The sequence below is a fragment of the Falco cherrug genome, chromosome 8 (genome assembly GCF_023634085.1).
Source record: "Falco cherrug isolate bFalChe1 chromosome 8, bFalChe1.pri, whole genome shotgun sequence".
Classification (NCBI taxonomy): Eukaryota; Metazoa; Chordata; class Aves; order Falconiformes; family Falconidae; genus Falco; species Falco cherrug.
Window position 1 is genome coordinate 29,312,985 of NC_073704.1, and position 22,688 is coordinate 29,335,672.

Genomic DNA, 22,688 nt, shown 5'->3' on the forward strand with positions numbered 1-22,688 from the left:
CCCCCTCGACCCCCTGGAGCTCCCCCAGTCCTGTTACAGCCTGCACACTCAACCCCAATAGCTTTCAGTCCAGAAGTATGTTTTAAAGCATCCCAAAGCGGATTGCTCAGAAAAGCCTCTGCACATGTGGAAGAAGGCTAATGTATCCCAAGGCACTGGCTTTGCTGTGCATGGGACAGTGTCGCTCTGCATTCGCCCAGGATTTCCGGATGCCCGGCAGCCTGGCTGGCAGATGTCCAGATATCCGCTAGCTCATCGCCCGTGTCGCTGTAGAGCTGGCAAGTCCGCACGCTTCCTCGATGCCCACCCCGCATTCATCTTCTATTGCTCCTGGGCTTGGCGGCTTCCAGGATAAATCTGGGTCAACGTCTTTCCATAGGATTTCTGTTCCCTTCCTGCCGTGGCTGGCAGGAGGAGCTGTGCCTGGACAGTACTGAAGGGCCATTGATTGATGAGAAAGGGCAGGCAGGGAACGAGGGGGTTTGGTTTAACTATGTTGACGCTGTGCACAAATATACAGACTCATAGATGGACATTGCTAGCAAATGTCAGCAAAAATCAGAGACTGATGTAAGAAAATCAGTTTTCTCTAAAGATTGCACAGGTCCATTTGAATCAGTTGGAAATTCAGTGTTTGCTTTTTCACCGTGGCTAAATAGCTACTCAGGTTTTCATAACTCTAAGCCATTAATGTATGTAACAATGTAAATTTAAAACCATACTTAGACCAATGCAAGTCTGACTGTTGGGAAGCCCACAGAAAAAAAAAGTCTCAACCCTATTTCAGTAAATGTGCAGGAGGATCAGTATGGGTAAAAGCTCTTGTAAGTTCTCTCACGCTTTGCTCTTAGTAATTGTTTGATATTTTGGAGATGGAATAATCTGTGGAAGTTGCTTTCTGTAGAATGTACTGTTAACCCTCTTTTTTTTTTTTTTTTCTTTCAGAAGATCCTTTTGAAATTAGACACAGCTTCTGGAATCGACCCCAGACACTGCTTTTCAAGCCAGAAGCATTTGTATAAGCGTTATCAATCATGCCACTGGCTCGTATTGCTACTGTATATTCACCTTCTACCTGGTTTGAATTCCTAATTGGCCCTGCTGTGCAACTTGAAGCCCTGAAGAAAGTGGTGAAAGGGAAGTGGGGGAGAGTATGACTTCCCCAGCTGGTATTGGGAGACTTTCTTGAAAATTACGCTGACAAATTCTGTTTCCTGGAGAAAATAGACAAGAAGCAGTTGGTAACAGGGTGAGTAAGAGTCGAATGCGATGGGGTATGATGTACAAAAGCATGTACAACTGGCTCGGTTATCATCAGAGCAGTTGGCCTGGCAGCTGCTTATATCATGTGTTTCAGGCTTGTGTACTCTAATGCAAGCACATGAGAAATCATTTGGATAGGAACAGAGCAGATATTTCAAAAGACAAGGCTGTTTCTCTGCTTTAAGTACAGGAGAAGCTCTGAAAAATGCAGGTGATTTTCTGTGCCGTTTATAGCAGGATTTCTCTTTCCCTGCCTAGGAAATCACTGATGCTCTCTAAATCCTCTAGCTCTCATTTATAGCCAACCCTAAGGTTCTCTCAAGCTGCCTAAAGCCATGTTAAGTGGGTGGGAGCAGCCCCATGGGCACAGCCATGGGCCTAGGCTGTGCCAGGGAAAGGGCTGCCCCCCTCCATCCAACAATGATGGGTCAAATCCCTGCACAGCCTCAGGTACCACTAAGACAACGGCAGCTTGGAGCTACCTCTCCATCTTAGGTGCAGAGTAAGCATGAATAGGAGCTCTGTTCACATATAGTACATCTATTTCATTGCTTTTCATCCCCTGCTGTCCCCCACCCTATTCCCATTAAGCACTCACACATGCTGCTGAAAGCCAGGGCAGCTGTACTCATCTATCAAAGCCTGTCAGCTTGAGAGCATAGGCTCTTTGCATTAATTAAGCAAATGTAATGTGATTAGCTAAGGCTGTAAATGTTTCTAGGCCCACTTAGAAAGCTACAAAACACTGAGCATCACAGCCTTTCATTTTCATGCACTTGTGCTATCTGAGATGTTCCTCTTGGACTGAGATTTTTTGTTCTTAAATTTCTGTGTGTGAGAGAACATAGGGAGATGTAATGGAAAGCACTAGGAACAGGTCATATCTTGCAGATCTTAAATTGTTCTTTGAATTATAGGAGTCTGAAGAAGAAATTAATTTCTACACTTTTAAAATACCCTTCTGCCTACACCTATTTTAAATGGATTTAACAAGAACTGCTGAAAGCTGAGATTTTGGTAAGAATCTATACCTCATTTAAGATTTCTACTTGCTTTGATGAAAAATATATATTACTTAGCAGTTAAGGATCTAAACTGGGGTGCTTCAGGCTGTCAGCTTGAAAGCAAATGGAACAGTCATTGGGAAGCTGCACACAGAATAAGAAAATTCTTGAAGCCAATTTTAGTGTTATGAATAAGATCCAGTTAAGGACTTAAACCTAAAGTGCGATGAACGTGCCTAAATTTAATACTGTGATGCTGAAAAACCCCTAGTCAGCTTTTGACAGACTTTCAGCATGTGTAAACTCCAAAGGCACCTCCCTGTTTAAAGCTCCCCCAGATGTTTACAGGCATTGCAATCTCTGGGTCTCAGAAGTACCTCCATCCCATCCAGGCTGAGCTGCTCAGTGTGTCACATGCAACTACAGCTCTTTGGGATCCAGAAATTTAGCGTTCTTTTCCCTAAATCCCTGCAGCAGCTCAGCCTGGTAGGCATGCACTAAGAATACCTCAGACAAAACGGCTGTGCCTACGCAGGCAGCTTAGGCCACTCTCGAGCTCCTAGAAGGACTTCCTAGGAGCTTGCATCCACACGTGGTTTGCAGCAAGTTACGCCTGCTGCCTGGTGTCTCGCCCTCTCTAGGTTCCATGCCAGCACTTGAGATCAAAATCTTGGCACATCACATACCTGCATACGGATGTAAAAAATAGGCAGGATACGAATCATGAGAGTAATTTTCTGAAGCCAAATTAATTTAAATGAGCCACTCCACCAAACCCTGATATCCTCTGTGCAATTTTTCAGATTGCCCAAATCCCAGCTTTGTTTCCAGAAATCTGCTGGGTTTTTTAATTCATGAGAGAGGAAGAAGCTGCCATCACAGCAGACAAGGTAAGAGCATGGATGTATGCCTGGTAATTTCCTCTCCTGCAAGGCAAAAAGCATTAGGGAGCCTGGGGTAAGAAAGTGTTCCCTACAATCCCTATCTCACTGCTCTCACAAATATCCTGGGAGACGCAGGGAGGAAAACACTATCTGAAAGCACTTTAACTCCCTCCCTGAAATGGGATGGCCCTCCAGATTGCTCTTTTCAGCAGGCAGAGGGAAAGGGCCAACAGGCAGCACACGGGAGGAGGTTCAGCAGCAGCATCTCACAGCCTGATGCTTTCTGAGGACTTGGTTCTCTGATTGCCCCGAACTCTTCCCAGGGAGGACTTCTTACTACTAATTATCCTCTCATCTAGATGAACGTGTGATTAGACATGAGGTTTGCCCTCATGGCAGGTCTGTGGTGCTTGGGACCAAGGCTGGGCTCAAGCCCAGTCCCTCTCCAGACCTGCTTTTACAGGAGGAGGCGAACATGCCTGGGCCCTTCTCTTACAACATGTGCTCGCAGCTGCTGGAAGGGCAGCAGCAATACCACGTTCTGTAGAGTTCCTTTGTGCTGGGATCAGCAGGAAGCCAGAAGTTAATTCACCTCCTGGCTGAAGGAGATTCAAAGATGCCTCTCAAGACAGTGTCTCACTGCAGCCTTGTATGAGGAATCCTGGTATCATACCAGGTATGAGGTATCCTGGACCAAAAGCAGAAAAAAAATTATCGGACCTATATGGCCAAGGAGCACTTGCAGAATAGGATCCAATTCTGGAGCTTCATGTTTTGGGCCTTTGCCTGGCTGTTAGTATATTTGAGAGTAAACATATCTATCAAAAGACTGCAGCATCTCCTAGCCATTGCTGCAGTTGTTTCAAACCCACCTAAGGGGCACGGGTTCTCTTTTTTTGATGCAGTTAGACCCAAGCCATCAAAGGTGATCCCAATGACTGTAAGATACTGAAACATCTCCAGGAGCCTATGACTTATCAGCTTTCAAGGAAGAATAAGTTATCAGCCTGATTTCTGAGGGCATGTCAGCACTGGAAGAGACGTGGGGAAACCTAAGTGGCTTTCTGAAAAGCTCTTAGGTACCCTGGTGGAAACTACAGGAGCCTGATACATGTGGTATTGTGAAACTCTGCTAAGTGTCCCTCTGCTTCTCCAGGCAAGATCCTCTGCAGTGTTGTAATGCCTTTTTGAATCAGCGGTGGTTAGATGGCTGAATGCTTTCAGAAATCTGGCCTCCACTTTTCTCAGAAATGGGAATTTTCCCCTACAATTCATGCTATTGAGGCGTAGCCTCTACCAGTAATAGTGGAAACCTAAATATTTTACTTAGAGGACCCAAAGAGCCTTTTGTGTACCTCGGTTTGACACTGGCATTCAGTTAATGTCGATGTAATGTCTCCTTTAAAAAGACTGTAATTATATTTACCAACTTGATCACTAAAGAATCATTTATAAATTGTGTCTATAGTTGCAATTCAGCATGTGCTGTGAGTATTTCATTGAGTTAGTCCTAACATCGCAAGCTAATAATACTGAAAACAGAGATATGGGTAAATCATAGAGGACACTTCACTCAGTATATAGCTAACAGTGATTAAGTAGTCTCTGGTTTCAGAAGAAAGATAAGGGCCAAAAAGAATAGGTCCCTCGATAACATCAGGTAATTCTTATATATGGTCTTTCGTGACAGAGGCATAAATCACAATAAAACCCATCTGCAGATCCAAGGGGTGAAATCATAAATCCTGCTTTATAAATGAGACCTGCACATCTGATAGTGTACATTGTTCCAGATTTACAGCAGCTGTAAATGATGTACTAAGGTTCACAAAACCATTTGCACTCTCTGACTAGGAAGAAGGGAGGTGAGATTTTTCCAGGGAGGAGAATATATTTCAGGATGTACTCAGAAATGAGAGAGACTGTGTGTGCGAGTGAGAAACTGATGCTTTACACGAACTTGTCATATCTTGACCTTACACTTCAGACTCTCTCCTCTGGCCCCAGTTTCTGTAAATCCATGGCACTGCATTATGCCTTCCCTTTTGCTCTCAGGTCTGATGGGGTAAATGCAGCTAACGGGCCGTATGCCCAGCTTTGGCTGGTTGCTGGAGCACACTGGGCTCAAAAAAAACCCTTTCACACTAGCCAGGGGCCTATGTCCTTTCCCAGGCTCCAGCTCTGCATGCCAGTTTCTCCTGTCAGCAACAGGCAAAAGCCAAATGGTCATCTAAGCAAGTGCAGGGCTGGATGAGCCAGCATCTTGCCTGGGTCTTGGGCCATCTTCTGGACCAAGCTAGACAACTTGGCCATCCTTCTCCTCTGGGCATTGGAGGTGCATCTCCCTTGGGACAGGCACCTTCCTCCACCGCAGGGCTGCCTCGTGTTTGTAAACCCTGCGTCCCACTCAAGACCGCTCACCACTGCATTCACAACGTGAGGCACCCCCTGGGGCAGCGCTCACGATGGCAGGTCTGGGTTCCAGGCTTACCTGGCTCCTTGTGTTGCTGTAGCTGTCCCATGACTGCAGTTGGCAGTGCACATATTTGTCTTTTCTGTTGTCAGTGTAAGAAAGATTATTTCCCTGGTGCTCTTCTGTGGTTTGACAATGCTAAACACAGGGCAGAGACTGACTCAGCACACTTTCACCTATGTGGCATATTCTTCCTCACACCAACTCCTCTGCAGGAGCTAATGAGGAGTAATGTGCCTGCGCTTCCCTCACACACTGCTTAATCTTCAGCCTGTTAAACTGAGGCATTTTCTAAAATGCATGACAGATTATTTAATTTTGTATTCCTTGTTGGGACTGGAACCTTGGAAACATCCCATGTTTCTTAAAACATTTACATTTCACATCCATTAGGATGTTATCCCAGCAGCACTCTTGGACTGGCTTGGGATCAGCCAGAGGAAAGTGGCTCTCCCCACGCAGGCTTTCACTGCAAAAAGTCTTCTCTAGCCTTCATTTTTTTAGCAACTTTACTGTGAACTTTCAGTACACTTTGCAGCTGAGGTTAGTGCAATCCAGCAGCGATAGCTTCTCTCTCTGCTTTGGTATTACTGCTACACCGAAGTTACGTTTGTATATAATTGAGTCCAGCAGTTTTGCTTCTTTTAAAGCAGTTGGAGCTCCCAGGCGTGAGCTCTCTGTGTTTCCAAATGTCATCTATGTAAAGTTCAGTACCTGCTCAACAATCAAATATGTTGCTGTGTTTTCCTGTAAAATGCCTCAGGGAATGAATGTAACTAAAATGTCAGTCTGAGGAAGAAGTGTGTCCCAAAGGGTGAACGGAGCTCATAGAAATACGGACTTTGTTTCTCTAGGGGTACCTGCCAGACATCTGATGCTGCACATAAAGTTACTTGTTATCTGTCAGCTCCCCAGAAATCTTCTTTAGAACCTAGTAAAAAAAACCCTTTCTTTTATTATAGATTTCTTTATTTTTTTTTTTCACATATAAATAAATACAGCATTCCAGCTTTTCAGCATAGCTCCTTAAGATAACTGCAGCGGCACAGTCCCTCTGCCTGTTTCTCTGTCTGCACATGGTAATCTGAATTTCTTGGCCATATAAACACATTAGGCAGATGGATGGAGGCCTCCAAGACAAAAAGTTTACATAAGCTCAATGTAGAAATCTGTGGCTGGAGAGAAGAGAAAATTGCTAATGCCTCTACTGAGGGCAAAGTGAGGGTCATCTCTTCTGCTTGGTGGCAGCTGGCTGCCAGTCATTCCGGTGTAGCTTCAGGTTAGCCACATCCCATGCTGTCTTTTGACCTGTCAAGAGGCAAAAAAGATGATGGAGAGCAGGGAGGCAGCTGGGAAGTTGGCTTAGAGACCACACTAGGGAGTGAAAGGCCCAAACATGTGGTAAAAGAGAGAGAAAAACATGGGAAAGAAGTCACAGAGAGGTGTGAGGAGCTGGGTGTGCTCTTTGGGGTGTCACAGGGAACAGCTACAAGGAGATAGATTATTGCAGTGGGACAGCACAGGGGGCATGGACCACAAATCCCCAGTGGGCTTGCAGCTCATGGAAGACTTATTTCAGAGGTGGTGCACCTCTGTTTTCATCACTCATTAGCCTCTGTCCCTGGGATCAAAGCCCAAAAGCTAGCGATGTCCCAGCTGCTTTTGGGCAAAATGTGCAACCCTGTCCATGGCTCCTGGGAGGAATTCCCGAATGCTACCAGTGCTCATCAGTCTCCTCTTCCCTGCTGCAGGCACCCGGCTGGCACCTGAAAACCCTTATAAAAATTATGGTGGGTTTTTTTCGCATTCAGAAGGTTTATAATATGTGTGTCTCCTTTTCACACTCCCATATCTCACTTCAGCATTTCCATAGTGTCCGTAACTTGCCCCTTTGCCCAAGACAGCTGAAAAACTGTTAGAAATGTCAAGCAATTCAGAACCCGTTACTGTTACAGATAAAGTTGCTTTCTGAATGCTGTCTCCATTAGTTTTGCTGGCACTTGCAGCTAACGGGGACAGAACAACATAGCGTCTAAACCAGTTGCCTTCCATATTTCCAGAGTTTAAAATATAGGAGGGGTATTAACTGCACTTTTGCTCCACTTAGATGATTACCTTGTTTTATTGTATTAGCAAGTACTCCAGATGGCTCACTCGGGGCCAGCAGTTGTGGCCAAGGCTTGCCTTACTGCCTAAGCTCTTGCTGATCAGCCCCCTGCAAGGCAAACCTTTGCCCAACAAAACAATGAGACTCAGCCTGCTTTCTGCAGCACTCCTGAAAGGTCCCAATCTTGGTAATAACCTTAATGCTTTCAAAACAACATTTTGTAGACTAGTTTTGCCCACAGTCCCCCAGCTGGAACACGTGGTAAGAGCAGCAGGGCTGGTGCAAACGCTGTGCTGAAGGAGGCAGCAAATGCAGTGGGGTGGCTCGTTGATGAGTAAAGTGTTGCTAATATTTCTAGTAGGTGCTTCTCATGGTTCCTAGGAGGTAAAGGAGGAAAGAGATGCGTCCTGTGGATTAGGAAACACGAGGAGCAAGAAGGAGGACTTTGCAACTAGCTGAAGTGGCAGCTGGTGGAGGCGCAGGACGGTTGTGTGCCCCCGAGCACTGCGGCTGAGTCACAGCCAGGGGCTGTTTGTTTAAGTTGCAGTTTGAAGTTGGCTGAGGGAAGCTGTGGGCAAAGCTCTTTTGTTTCGATGCTGGCTCAAGGTCTGCCTGGGACAGAGCTGAGAAAAGAGCTGGCCAGGGAAGCTGGGCAGCCTGCAACCCCTCCAGCAGGCCACCACCTCCAGCCGATAGGCATCACCTGTGCTCTTCAGCACTATAACCCAGGGGAAGGTGGGCTCCGTGGCCCCAAGGGGGCTGTTACTTCCCATGGGCGTTCGTCTGAACTGTTCTTGTTAGAGGAGGATAGCATGTCCCTGCCCACCACTGCTCTCCCAGTGCAGTAGGGATAGCTCAGGCTGGCTCCTCTCATGACTTATGTGAATGTTAAGCCAGTGGTTTAGGACTTGCTCACCCACCAACCTCCCCATCTACTTGCACACAATTTGCTGGTGGGAGCCACTGCTCATTCCCCCAGACAGAAAAGGATGGTTGGAGTTGGGATACTTTACAGTTTCAGATTATAATTGATCTTCAAAGTGCACATTTAATACTGCTAACCCACTTCAAAGAGAAATGGTACCTTCCAATCACCCTCCTCCGTAGCATCTGACAGCTTTCTTGCACTGTTATTTTCCCTGAAGATTCATTGCACATCCATAGAGATGCATTGAGCATCTTAACCCTCCTGGATTTCCAGGGTCTCCCCGTCTTCAGCTACCAGCTGCCTGAAACATGGCCTGACCTGTTGGCTTGGCCTCCATAACCCGCTTTGATGAATCTGCTCAGCTTGTCCCTGATGACTTGGATACAGTGGTTCTTCCTGATATCCTGAGCTGGCCAGTATGGGAGCACTGGACCTGACAGCTGTGGGCACTGTAGCCATGATGGAATAAACAAAGACTTTCCTGTTTCAGAGTCTGCCAGGCTGTCAATCTTCAGGCAGGGAAAGTATCGCTCACTGTTTCCTTCCCCTCCTGCTCCTTAAATGAATACAATACTCTGTTTGAAACATGCAGAACTCGCCTGCCCCCCCCTACAACTGAGCATCTGGGAACTTAAACCCGACTCTCCTAGTAAATAAATAGAAGCAGCTTGATTAGTTTTATGGCAGCAAAAGTGGGTTAATCGCTAAAACTGCTTCTTATGCTGTCACGGTTCAGTTAAATGGGTTTAGCACAGCAAGCAGCCAAAGGGCATGCATTAGTGGCTCCTTCTGCAGCGGAGGAGGAGAGCACGCTCAGCCCATCATCCCTCAGAGGCACCAGCCTGCTGCTTGTGGAGTTGGTGGCAGACTTCCCACTGACTTCAGTGGAGCCAAGATTGTGCTGTAAATAAATATATCTGCTTCCAAAGGGTACAAGAGACAGATCAAACATGAGCGAGCTTTTCTTGTATCTCGTAAGATCTTTTTCCTCTATTTCCTCCACTGATTTCTACAGCATTAAAGTTTCATTAAAAAGAAAATTATTCTAAAATTGCATTTACCTAGAGCTTCTGACTGTATGCAGCCATATTGCCACATCAAAAGCATGAGTATTCTCAGCTCCTACTGGAAATAAAGCTATCTGTCCTTCAGTTCTGGCGTGTATAGCGCCTGGGTACAGCAGTATCCCCCCTGGTTCCACCTAAGCTAGACCTAGATCAAAAGCATCAGCAACTGGTGGCCAGCACCAGCCGGCTGTTTGCACTCTACAGCCACAGATAATTTGGGATAATTTTGTTTGTCTGGATGCAGGACTCAGACTATGTTAAATGATCAGGTGTAGCCTGGTTTTGTTCACACAGAAGTTACAGCAGTGAAAAGGTACAACAGCCCTTGGGAGTGGGAAGAAGTCAAGGAGGGAAATGAGTATCACCTCCTAGGTATGGGGGGAAAATGCACAAAGGTTTGGTGTAATCACTGGTGTCTGGAGTTTGGCTAAAACTTAGGAGGAAAAATTTTGAATATAGAACGTTACCAGCTTTTTTGATGCCCAGCCTATTGTTGGCATTAGGTAAAGCTGTCACACAGTTTGGTAGGTTGGTAAATATAAATATTTGGAAGTATTGTATTCCATTAGCGTATCACTAGAAGCCCTTCAAAAGCAGTTTCATGGGGTATCAAGAAAATGAAAAGTAGTTTTTAATTTCTTGAATGAGTAACTGTACCAGTTCCTCCAGAACAAATACTTGGATGGATGGATCTGATTTCTGACATTTCACATGCAATAGAGGCATTTACTCCTGCAAAGCAGAGTCACAGTTCATGTGTGTTACAAACCTGGCAGAACTGTGTTTTGGTGCTTGTTGGTTTCAGTACTGGCTTCTGTCATGTTATTTATCCATTGCCCTGGCAAACTCTCACTTAAAAACAATTAAGATGCACAAAATTATGAAGCTGTGATTCTCATCTGTTTTCAGGCCGCCGCTAAGTCAGCCACTAGCAGCCCCTTTCCTACAGCATGCTGCTCCCTTGGGAGGTTTTCCAGCCAGCCCTGCTTCTGCTTAAACCTGGGGATCTCACCAGACCTGGATGGGTGACTGTTACACTGCCACACCATCCTCCCCTTCTTCACAGAAAGCAGTAAACAAAATGTCTGCTTTTGATTGACTGTGGCAAACAAGCAATTTCATGTGTGCGTGTGAGAGAAAGACAAGCCATTTGGTGTGGGTTTTTGCTTCAGCAAAAGCGTTCACACCAGCTGCAACCCTCAGCTCTGCTCCCAGGCACTACGCAGCTCTACTCTCCTCCCTCCTTTTGCATTACCAGTGCTGAGCAGGGAGATGCTGCATATATCTGCTGTCAGAGCAGCTCTCTGGGCTGGTGGCAACGGCCAGATGGTTGCTCTGAAATATCTCCAAAAGAGGGAAAAAACCAAGAGCCTCCCAACCCAGTGCAAGTTCCTTGTAATGGCTGTGTCGGTAAGCAACGTGCTTGAAGGAACCAGGGGAAGCAAATGAAGCAAAGAGAAGGGTTAGGTTAAAATAAACACTGAGGACTCAAATCAGAGTCCTTGATGCAAACTTTTGCGTAATCTAAGTTTCCTTTCTCTTCCCCAGTTGCTCAGCTGTTGCCCATTTTATAAGGAGAGCAGACCCAAGAGAATATGAAGCAGAAAAACCTTGGGAGTTTTTCTAGGAATTGATGTTTCCTCTTCCACCCATGGCATTCAGATTTTTTCTTTCTTTGTTTCCCATTCATTTGAAACGAGGCAGCACATCCTAGCAGTTGGCAAAGGAAATGGGGAAGCCGCCTCTCTGCTTGAATTTCTCACTGTTTAATTGCATGAATGCCAGTGCCGCTGTTAGGTGCCTCAGGTGTTGCAGGGATTCTTGCTCAGGTGGCCTTGGGACAGCATCACACTGCCAACAGCTTTCAGAAACACAGGTGGAAGAAACAAAGCTGCAGGCTTCAGGGAGGAGAGGACCTGTAAAAAACCTGGTGCCTCCCCACCTCCCCCAGCCTTACACACAAAATGGAAATCAGGGGGTTGAGGTGGGCTGCGGTAATTATGATGTCCCCCTGAAGTGACAAGATTGGCTATAAATATATAGTCAAGGTCAGTAGCACCAGCCTGCTCCCTCTATAGGTAACATTTGCACTCCCTGACAGATGTGTGTTCCCTCTAACAGGCTATGTGTACTGGCCAGAAAAGGCCTCTGCACAGGTTTCCCAGCAAATGCTTGGTGCATCGACCCTCTCCCTCCCAACTCCATCATACTGTAGGTAAAACACCCCACATTCACTGGACGGAGGGAAAGCCAGACAGAGGAAGAGTGTGAGACTCCACCATTCCTACTCAAAACAGCTATTCCTCCATGTGCTCGTCCTCCTTTGTGCCCCAGCTCTCTCTCGCATCATTGGTTCCATACACTGACATCTGAGTTTGCCTGTTTTCTTGTAACATCCTCCACGCACACCACTACACTACACCATGGATTCCTCTAGGAATACACCTTTGCTGGAGCACGTTTTTAGCGGTCCAGCTGAGGAATGATGTGTGAAACACCCACATCCAGGTCAAGCATCCAGAGAGCAGCTCTTGCTTGAATCACCGCTGACTTTAATTACAGCACTAGGTTGCGAGCTCTTCCAAGAAAGAAGTGCTGGCCTCAGTTCTTCACTGCCTCCTATTTTGGGGCAAGCCAATGGGTGCAGCTCAGTGTATTGCACGATGCTCATTCCATCCTGGTAATACAATTACAGCAGTTGCTACTCTGCTCACAGCTGTGCAAACCGTGCACAAGTGCTGCGTGAGGGACAAAGTGTGTGTGCTGGGGTGGAGGGTCAGGGTTGGGGCTTTGAAATCCTCCAGCACAGCTGCAGTCCTGCCTGCTGGCAACCTGCACGTGATGGTCCTGATCTGGGCTATCAGGGCAGGTCAGGGGCTCACAGCAACATGCTGCTGGCACTCATAGACAGGGGCTGCTGAGCTGCCGTACAGGTAGACAGGGGTCTGGGGAGCATCTGTCAGAGCCACTGGACTCTGCTGTAGAATAGTATTGCTGCTCTCAATTAGCATTCATACTATACTGCTGCTTGGTGGTGAGCATCCTTACCGTGTCCACACTGCTGCTGCTTTCATCATCTCCTCCATGCTCTTCATTTTTAGTGTATTTGTTCATCTCTCTCCATTTCCAGACCATAATTATACTGAACATATTCCAAATCTCACAGTAAATCCCTTCCTGTCTTCAAGGCTCCCCCAGTGCTGATCTTCCCGGCACTTTCCCTGGCCTCAGATTAACCCCTGCACTGCCAGAATCTCTTGACCACTGATGAAGGAGGTGCTTTAACAACTCCACATCCCTACTGAGTGCTTTGCCTTCCAGTATCTCTCAACCAATTTGAAGTGGATAGGAAGCTATTATAGCCCATAAAAAAAGGTTTTGAGCAGAGTTTTGAGGTTTTTTAAGGAGTAAATATCAAAACATTGTGCCTTTCTAGCCCAGGGAGATACAAAGATGTCACAACTCTTTGGAAACAGCATTATGCCACAGACAAAAGCTATTTTAGCTTCTCTTTCTCATTTTTTAATGACGCTGAATAGCATTCTTTCTCTCTCCTCAGGGTACATTCTGGCTAATTCATATCTCAGTGTAAATCAAAAGCATTTCCACTAATCTCAGCAAAGACTGACTCAGTGGAGAGTAGGATTTTGGCCAGGTAATTAGGGCATGAAAAACAGTATGGTCCTGAGGCTTTCAAAATTTCTCTCCAGTATTTTTGCAATAGTCTCTCTGCAAAGGTGACCAGGCAGCAAAGGAACCTACTTAATAATTAACTAAAACCAGCACCCCTCCCCTGTGTAAAAGCTATGTTGACACCCAAATTAAATAATCAAAAGCCACTCTTAGATTCACTACTTTGTTACACTGATATTTGTGCTGATAAAAACATGGCCTGTTTCAACAGGTTTTAATTGTTCTCCTCATCAGCAGAGGTTTGATGGTGTCTTCTGATAATTAACAATATAAAACACCAGACTGCTCAATTTTTTGAAATGAGGCTTATGCAACAGCACTGTTTGTCATCCCACATCATTCTCCTCATAGTCCCATCACTGTCAGCTGCATCACCCAAACTTAAACCAATTGACAGAGGGAGGGAAATAGAGACCTGAAACGTATCGAGTGTCACAGAATTAGTGAAATGAGTGGAGAAGATAAATGCTATTAATGACCTCAGGTTCCCGCACAAGGAGGAGGGAAGGGTGGGATGGAGGTGACCATTCCTAAACTTGGGAGAGCCCATGCTGGAGCTCTGCCAGCGTATGAACCCATGGGAACAACACGTCTGTGGTTTTATCACTCCAGCTTTGACGTCTCTGTGCATGGCTTGCTTTGTATCCTGCTTAACTTATTAGTTGAGAAGGTACCCTCCTAATGCAGGCTATAATGTCTGTTATTTCCACAGATCACTGAGGGGACCATGGGCATGTAAGTCCATTCCCCTGGGTCTCTCTTCCCCCACTTTCCTCCCCCTTCAGCGCAGCAGTGACAGCCCCTTCCTTCCCTTCCTACCCCACAGCTGTGAAGAGCATAAATACAGTGAACATTGTGAGCAACCCTCACCTATCACCTCTCTTGCCTTCAATCCCAAATATATTTCTATTCTTACAGCAAAAATGTCCAAATACTGTTTCACTCTAAGTCCCCTCTTGTGAGGTAAAGCATCTAACGGTGCCTGAACTAGCACACGCATCCCTGCACAGGCCATGTTGTCCAAGCAAGTACATGCACATGCTATGGGCCTTTTGGAGCCTATTCTTTACAAACCAAGTGCATTTTATATGATGCTTATATATGTCAGCACTTCACACTTCCTCCCCTCCCCGCCCTGCACTAGTTTGGGTTGGTAATTCACCATAGCTTTGACATCTGGCAGTACAATCAAAGCAGAATCTCACTTACCAAGGCTGCAAGGCAGGCAAATCTCTGTTTCCTTGCAGCTTTGTCACCTCATCCTGTTTCACAGCAGAAAGTTCATAGCTGCCCCTGTGACAAGGCTCTTCTGCTACTAAGGGGATCGTTCCATGTCAGGACTGCTCAAGCAGCAGGCTGGTGTAATAAGTTTGTCTGAGCTCAAGCCCCCACCTATGGATGCTTGACCCTTTTCAGGTGTGCTAACATTTTTTTCTGTGGTTATGCCCTCAAAATTCTTTGAAGTGGATTTGCTGTAATGTAGCATGTCACACAGATTCAACTATTCTTGCCAAACATGTAAGAGTACCTCTTACTCGATGTTATAAAATACTAATGAACACAGTGAAGTCTGGACTTTAAAAATAATTACCAAAAGAAAAGGAAATGTGATGTGTCATTTTGTATTTTTTGGATGGAAGAGGGGCTGATCCAGCTTCTACTAAATTAGGGTTTAAGCCTATGCTTCCAACTGTATAATAAAGTATATTTATTTCTAGACCAGAACGTGCACACAGGAGCTTACTCTGTCAAGCACAGATTTTTAAGCTGAGAAGGACAGGAGAGGCTCTAATGAGGATTAAACTCAACCCTTCCCACTGTGCCCATTCACAGCTGGCTTGTTACGTGGCACTGAGTCACGAGATGCAGCCATCCACCAGCACGACCACATCTGACCCTGCCCCAGGAGCCATCCTGGTCAATGCCCCCAGACAGACAAATCCTTCATAGCAATATGAGAAAATCAGTGGGGGAATAAGGTAACATATAAAACAGTTCAATATCTGACAGGTGATTTGTTGGGATCTGCAATCACTTTTGTTGAAAAGGAAATAGTTACTTTGGCAAAAATACTCTATCACACTGTATGAAAAAAAAAAAAGAAAAGAAAAGAAAAAAACCCAAACCCCAAAAAACAAACACCTTGAAATTATAACAGAAAAACAAAGCTAGATAAATACATATTTCTTCCATTACCAGTCTGTCTTTGGATCTGGCTGATTTTAATCCCTTCCCCTTCTGCACCCATGCCATGTCTCATTTCAGTCCATTTGATGTTGAGCAGTGTGGTACTCCCACTAAGGGGTAGGACCAGGCTCTTACATTTGCTGTATAGCTGTCAGTGCTGGCTTGGTGTTTTTCTGGCTTTTCATATTATCTGCTGCTCATGCTTTGGATTTCTTTTCCCCTCTTTCCTCCTAAATGCTGCAAGTGCAAACCAGCTATCTATAATCTTACAGCGACTCCTTCATTCACAGAGCAGGCACCAACACATCTCTGAGACCCGCCTGCAGCATCCAAGGAAAAATCAATTCCAGACATACCATATCAATTTCAACTCTTAGTAGGAACTGGCAGGGTTTAAGTCTCTTAGCTCTGTATCTTGAATCAGCTTTGCCTTTCTTTTTTCATAGATACAGTGGCAGAGTAATCCCCCTAATTTTGAGGGAGTTTAATTCAGGTGTGCATCTGTCTAAGGAAATTAAATAAATGTGTTGCTTTCAATTTACTTACTTTTTCTTAGGCAGGAGGAAGATGTGAGCGCTTGCATTTGGAGGCCAATTCTGGATACTTCCAATGAGTATCAGCTACCTTTACCCTAGTCCCACATTCTCCAAGGGAATCACAATGGAGCAAAGGCTTAGTCTTGTTCCCAGTCACATCAGTAATAAAATTCCCATTTGTTTAAATTAGAGCATGAGTGATCCTAAACTGTGACTCAGAACTGCACAACCCAGCTTTCGCTGGGTCAGGCTTGAAGGGTCTCTCTTAAACCACAGTATAATACATACTCACCCAAGCTCCTTGCGTGCAAAAAATATTGGTTTATCAAATTGTTGTAGATTATCTTAAGTTTTACTGAATCTTTCTGTACTTTGTGTTTGTTTCTGAAACAGTTAGCTATAGGAACATCTTGATTTTAAGAAGTATAAAGAAGTGCCTGCTTGTTTACTTTGTGTAGATGGGTTTTTCATTTCCCAGCTAACAAAATGAGGCCCCAAACCCTGACTCATTCCTTTCCTTAACCAAGCTCCCACTGCAGTACTGTAAATACTACCTAGGGAGTTAGATTTGTTCTCTCACCCCTACAGCACCATCACTTTTTTTCCTTCCCTCCCCTAAGTCTTCTACTCTGTAAGCCCTCATGCTTTGCCCTGTGCCTTTATAGAAACAGCAGAAGCAATAAACTTTCATTTCCCTCTACAAACATTATGAAACTGCTTAATTATTAAAATGTCTGTGTTGTTTCACTGGAGGGAAAAAGTCAAGCCCTGCATGTTTTAATTGTTTGTTTTCTTCTCAGTTTCCTTGGCATAGGGCTTTTTTTTTTTTTTTTTTAGCTTAAACAAACATTTCTCCAGACTCCGCATTCAAAAAGTTCCTGGTGAATTAAACTGGTTGAGGCTCACCAACCTGAATCTTTCAATGGAGATGGGATGAGGGGAAGTGTTCTCATTTTACGACAATATGTCTGTAGGGTATCGCCTATGAATCTCTGGAAATGGAAGAATGCAGTTTGCCTTTTAAATCCCAAGAGTTACAGTCAAAAACCTTCTTGAATCCGTAGCTGAGCTATAAGCAATGTGTTGCAGAACGTGTTTTCTGATCAAGACTTAGCGAATGCTGTAATAACCTGTGATTCAGGAGATCTTTGTGGTTGCCAGGCCCTAGTGTGGGGAGCTCTGCAGAGGCAGCTGTGCAGGTAGGGCTGCCTCCCCACACCTCCCCACACCTCCCCACCAGCACACCTCGCAGCAGTGATGCAGGACATCGGCTTCTGTCTGGAGAAGCAGCCTCCTGCCAAAGAGCTCAGGCCCTTACCCCCTGCCCCAAACTCCTCCTGCCCATGCTGGGAGCTGCCCACAGGAGCTGCAGGCAGGAGACAGCTCTCAGTTCCCTCTCTCGAGGAAAGCTGCTAGCACTAAGGCTGAGCCTCCCTCTCTTTCTGGATTTCCAAGGCCCCTCAGGCTGTGCCCCAGCACATGGGCAGCACAAACACGATGATTCCAGCATATCTGAAGTCACCATGCAAGGGATCTCAGCATGCTTCATGGCTCCAGTCCAAGCCTCAGCCAGCATGGGAGAAGTTCCAGACACACGCAAGTTCAGGACAAATGGCCAAAGTATTATTTTTCAGCCTAGAGAAAGTTGGCTTTGTGAAATGGGTCCAGTGAAACCTGGACATATGGTGGCTTTAGCTGTAGAGAGCTTCATGTGCATAATCTGCCTCCCTGCACTTCTGTCGGTGACAGCTGTGAGGTCACTATAATTATCCTGAATTTGGATGCTGAGCAGCAGTGAGCACTTGTCTGTTTGGAGGAAGAGAGAAAATTTGTTTGCAAACAGCTTGTAGCCTAATGTCTTCAAAGTGTGCCTGCCCCTTCTCGCTTGTAAGGACTGTGCACTGAGAGATCAGGCAGAGGATTAATGAAGGGGATATTCATCTCCTCATCTACTCCAGGTTTTGTTAAAGCTGAGTCAGTAAACCCGATTAGTTGGTGGAATGTCCAGGCAGGATTAATTTGGGCTTGGAGATAGGCTGGTAAATAAATGCTGGGTGTGTTTCTACTCCTCTGTCAGGGCTGCAGGTTGAGTTTCATGTGGATGTGGGACGTGGTGTGACCAAGCAGCTAGTTCATGAGGGAGGTTGTCAGCAATGAGTGGCATGAGGTGGGTTAGTCTCTAAGCTGCCAGGAAAAACAGAAGGGAGGTCACTTTGTTCTCTCTTTGCACTGTTTGCTTGATATTTTATCAGAATTGCAGGCCCCTTCTCCATTAAAGAATTATTTGTCTGTACTCCAACTTGGACTCTTGATAAGACTGGGAATTTTAAATTAAAGAGTCGTGCTTGAAGGAGTCATACAGTTCCCCAAATTTCTGCAGGAAAGCTAAGTCCAGTTCAGTCATTTATCAAGTAACACCCGAAAGATACTAAAAGAAGCCCGGAAGGATCCAGATTTAAGGCCAAGAAGACAGTGGGGTTGTCCTGGTCCTACCTGCTGGAGGCAGAGCACATCATCCTGTGTGCATTACTAAGGTTACAGCAATGCAGATTTTTCAGGACCAAGAAGCTTCGTGGATGGTGGCGATCAGAGTGGGATTCGTTTCTCAAAACCACACTTGTGTGTCAATGATTCATGTGGAGGGTAGTAGCTCCACCAGAGAAGCTAAGGCGACTGACACTACAAGGTCAGTAGGCACCTCGGTGTTTCATGAGCAACTCCCAAGGTGACAGTTTACAGAAGGACTTACTGTACCCAGGGCTTTCTCCAAATACTGATTAGGCTTTCCAGGAAAGTTCAGTTATACAGGGTACATACAATAGCATGGTGTGGTGATCTCTGTGAAAGGACGTGGCATGCTCTGCTTCAGAATTTGTCCATAAAACATCCAGCACCTTCAGACAGACAAAACTGGGGCCTCCTGCCCGGATTTTACTCTGCCCCTACTCATAATTACTAAAGGTCCTTTAAAGTGGGTAATGTTACCTGCTCTCAGCTGTGCAGGCTTACTGTGCAAGCAAGATACTGTAACACAAAGCAGCAGGATGGCATAGGGAGGAGGTTTTGTAATTTTTGACTTGTTAATGACCCATACAGCTAATTTCAATCATTTGTATAATTATGTTTAGACAGAATGTGTTGATGTTTTGCTTTTAAACCCAGAGGGCATTTTTAGCATCTGCTAGCTCTATTTCAGTACTTTACTAAAGCTTGAATAAACTCTCTGATCATAGAATCATAGAATGGATTGGGTTGGTCCTGGAGAATCATTTTGGTCCAGGAGTGGCACTTCTCTAAGAGCAGCCTGTGGAGTCACACGTATCACGTAAGAAGTGACCCCATTCTTGAATGTACAGATTGCACAACATAGCTCATTTCATTTGCGGGCTCAGTGCTTCATAAATGATACTTTCCTCCAGGGACTGTTGTGGGAAGGCATCAGGGTAGACAGCTGTGTTTCGGTCCTCTGTTTTCTGAAGCTTTGTGCTAACCAGAAAGCTTCTTCTCCTCCCAAGTAAGAACGCCAGTTCTCTCTAAATATTCTGTACAGTACGCTCCAGATTTTATGGAAAATACCTCTAGCTGACAGATGATGACAAATGGTTTGGAGGGGATACTTCTGATTTTGCATGTGCTCCTGGGAGTCATTATCATTACTCAGGAATAATGGCTTTAAACTGAAAGAGGGTAGATTGAGATTAGATATAAGGAAGAAATTCTTCATTATGAGGGTGTTGAGGCACTGGAACAGGCTGCCCAGAGGAGCTGTGGATGCCCCATCCCTGGCAGTGTTCAAGGCCAGGCTGGATGGCGCTTTGAGCAACCTGGTCTAGTGGAAGGTGTCCCTGCCCACAGGGGATGCTCTGGTACCAGGCTGAAGCCTTTCTCCTGAGAATAATAATTATCAGGACTGCTCCAAATTCCTTAACTACAACTAATCAAGTCCCCCCCTGTGTAAGTGCATAAGGCACTAACTGCCACTGGAGATGACAAAATGAAACCATCCCTGGAGAACTGACAGGGCTGAGCCCATGCTGGTTTCAGTCAGCTTGTGCTCCACCCTGCTTTCTCATTACAGGCATTAGTCAACAGCCGTGGCACAAGCAGACAAATTTCTCTTAACAACTAACTGGGAAATGCAGGGATACTTTTTCCTGTTGCCTGGACCACAAAGCACCAGGAAATCTAGCAAGGAAACTGGTCTGCTGGTGCCTCTTCTAGTAGCACCATATGAAACCTCCGAAAGGTGGAGGGTTGGAACTACCTTTTACAACTGCTGCCTGTTTTCAGAGGGCTGGTTCCCAGGGCTGGCTGGAAGCTGATGGAAACAGGCATGTGTGGTACAAAGCCCAGCAGCCAGTGCTGCTGGGAAGGGGCCACTTGTGCAGGGGACATGTAAAATGCCAATGGATCAGTTGGAAGAGCAAGGTGGCATGTGTGCATTAAAGGGTGACTGAAGTGGGAAAACTTTTAAAATCATCATAAGGCATTTCCCTGAGCAGATGTTCCCTGCTGAATAGAAGACATGGAGAAGGAATTCAGGATGAATTTTGAAACTATTCTTGTCCATAACAATGCAATTACCAGGTAAGCACACTCCTTGTCATGCTCCCCCCCACTACACACACACACACACATACACACAGATCTTACTTGGCCCACCTACTGTTTGGAGCCTTGTGTCTAACATTGGCTGAAAGGTGTTCAGGGCTCTGAACACAGCTGGCTGCTGCATAAAGTCACTAGCTACCAGCATGAGGAGTAACTGAGGTCAGTCTGTTTTTCAAAAGGAAAAAAAGTATCTCTACCTGGACAAGTTTAAACAAATCACTCTTCTGCTCAGAAAGGGAGAATAAAACGAAGTTTAAGCAACTAAAGAACACATGCAGTCCTAATGATCTCCTGGAAAAGATTTTGAATTGAAACTGGTCTGTGTGTTTATTCAGAGCTGATTATGTCCACACAAATGCACTTATTTTTCTCTGCTATTTTTCAAAAGATCTCTTTTAATTACCTTGGTTTGAGATAGCACTTGATAGCATCTAACAGCTGAACAATCCTGATCATCACCTCTGATTACAAGAGACTAGACAAGGTGGGAAACTTGAAGTTTTGCCTTATTTGCTTCAGAGCTTCTATTACTTTTTATGCTTGATCCAGAGCTCACTGGAGTCCAAATGAAAGTTTGTATTTCTTTTAGTTCAATACCTTTGCCAATAGCTATTTAGTCACAGCCTGACTGCTAGCATATGTAATCAAAACAAGTCTTGCAACTAGATGGTAAACAGTATTTGTGGAGAGCAGAGGCTCAGCACAGATTTTCAATCTGGAGAAAGACGCTCTCCAGGTCACTCCTGAGGTACTTTGGCAGGGTGAAGACAGTGGCATGAGTGCTCAGCCTGTGTTGTCAGTCTGGCATGATTTGCTCAGACAGATTGATTCTAAAATGACCTGAAAGCAGCAAGCATTCAAGCATTCTCCTCACAATCCTCTTCTGATATTCCTTGCCTGGACCTACAATAACTTGGGAATGCAGGTTGTTACATCTGAGGCATGTAGTCTCTGAAAAACAGAAAGCTTGGGGTTTTGTCCAGTGCAGCCAGATTTTGTTACAGCCACTTAAATGGATGAACTCCTACACAGACAAAGTTGGTTGCTCTATTTGGGCTTTTTTTTTCCTGTTTTCATGTGTATTAACTTACTCCCTGCAATCCCAGTGGAACAGAAATCAAGCATTTCCTCATTAAAATTTAGCACTGTTAATTTTGGCATCCTCTGTGCAATAAGCACCTTTATTTCAGATTGTACATTGCCTACATTTTTCATCATAGACAGCTTTACAGAATAAAGCAAGAAATACAGTGTCAACAATAGAAGCAAAGAAAAGACAAAAGGACCAGGTTGAACCTTTCAGGCACTGGGAAGGACATAGGCCAGGACTACATTAGACTTGTGGCTGTTATTAACGGAACAGGGTGTTTAGGTTCAGAGGTTTTATTAGATTCTTTCCCCTACACTAATAATAGTAAACACACAATTGAGATCTTGATTTTTGTGTGAAATGACTAACTAGCCACTGACCACATCCTTAGAAATGGTCCTTAATGTTTATCAAATATGCGGGTTAGAAAGGAAACAAGACTGAGGTGGCTTGGATCATGAGAGGAATCAATTAATTCAGGGGAGATTTAATAGAGAGAGGGAACATTTGCTGGTAAGTCAAGTGTCTGTTTTGGAAGAAAGGGAAAACACGCAGAAGAAATTGTATGTTTAGATTTTTTCTATTTTGCTAGGCTTTGTGCAAATGAAGTTTTTCTTACTGCTGCTGATCTCATATTACCATGGATAGGCTTGGAACACAAACAGGCTTTGATTTTATCTTTATCCCTGGGCTACAGTTTCTGTCTGTATGTGTGTTCCCATGTAAACTGTTCATTCTAGCTGCTCATTTGCATTAAGCATCAATAAGTAACTGAAAGGTATGCAAGTGTACTTAGTAACAGTCATCCTGTCCTGTAACTCTTCAGTCGATGAAATATTGACATC

At 45.0% G+C, this 22,688-nt stretch overlaps 1 long non-coding RNA gene across 1 annotated transcript; it reads left to right on the forward strand.

Annotated features, from left to right (window-relative positions):
- Positions 1–950: 950 nt before the first annotated feature.
- On the forward strand, positions 951–3,164 carry LOC129736592 (uncharacterized). The gene is made up of 3 exons (XR_008733418.1): positions 951–1,249; positions 2,181–2,280; positions 3,071–3,164. It is a non-coding gene; the product is annotated as an uncharacterized LOC129736592 (long non-coding RNA).
- The last annotated feature ends 19,524 nt before the right edge of the window (positions 3,165–22,688 follow it).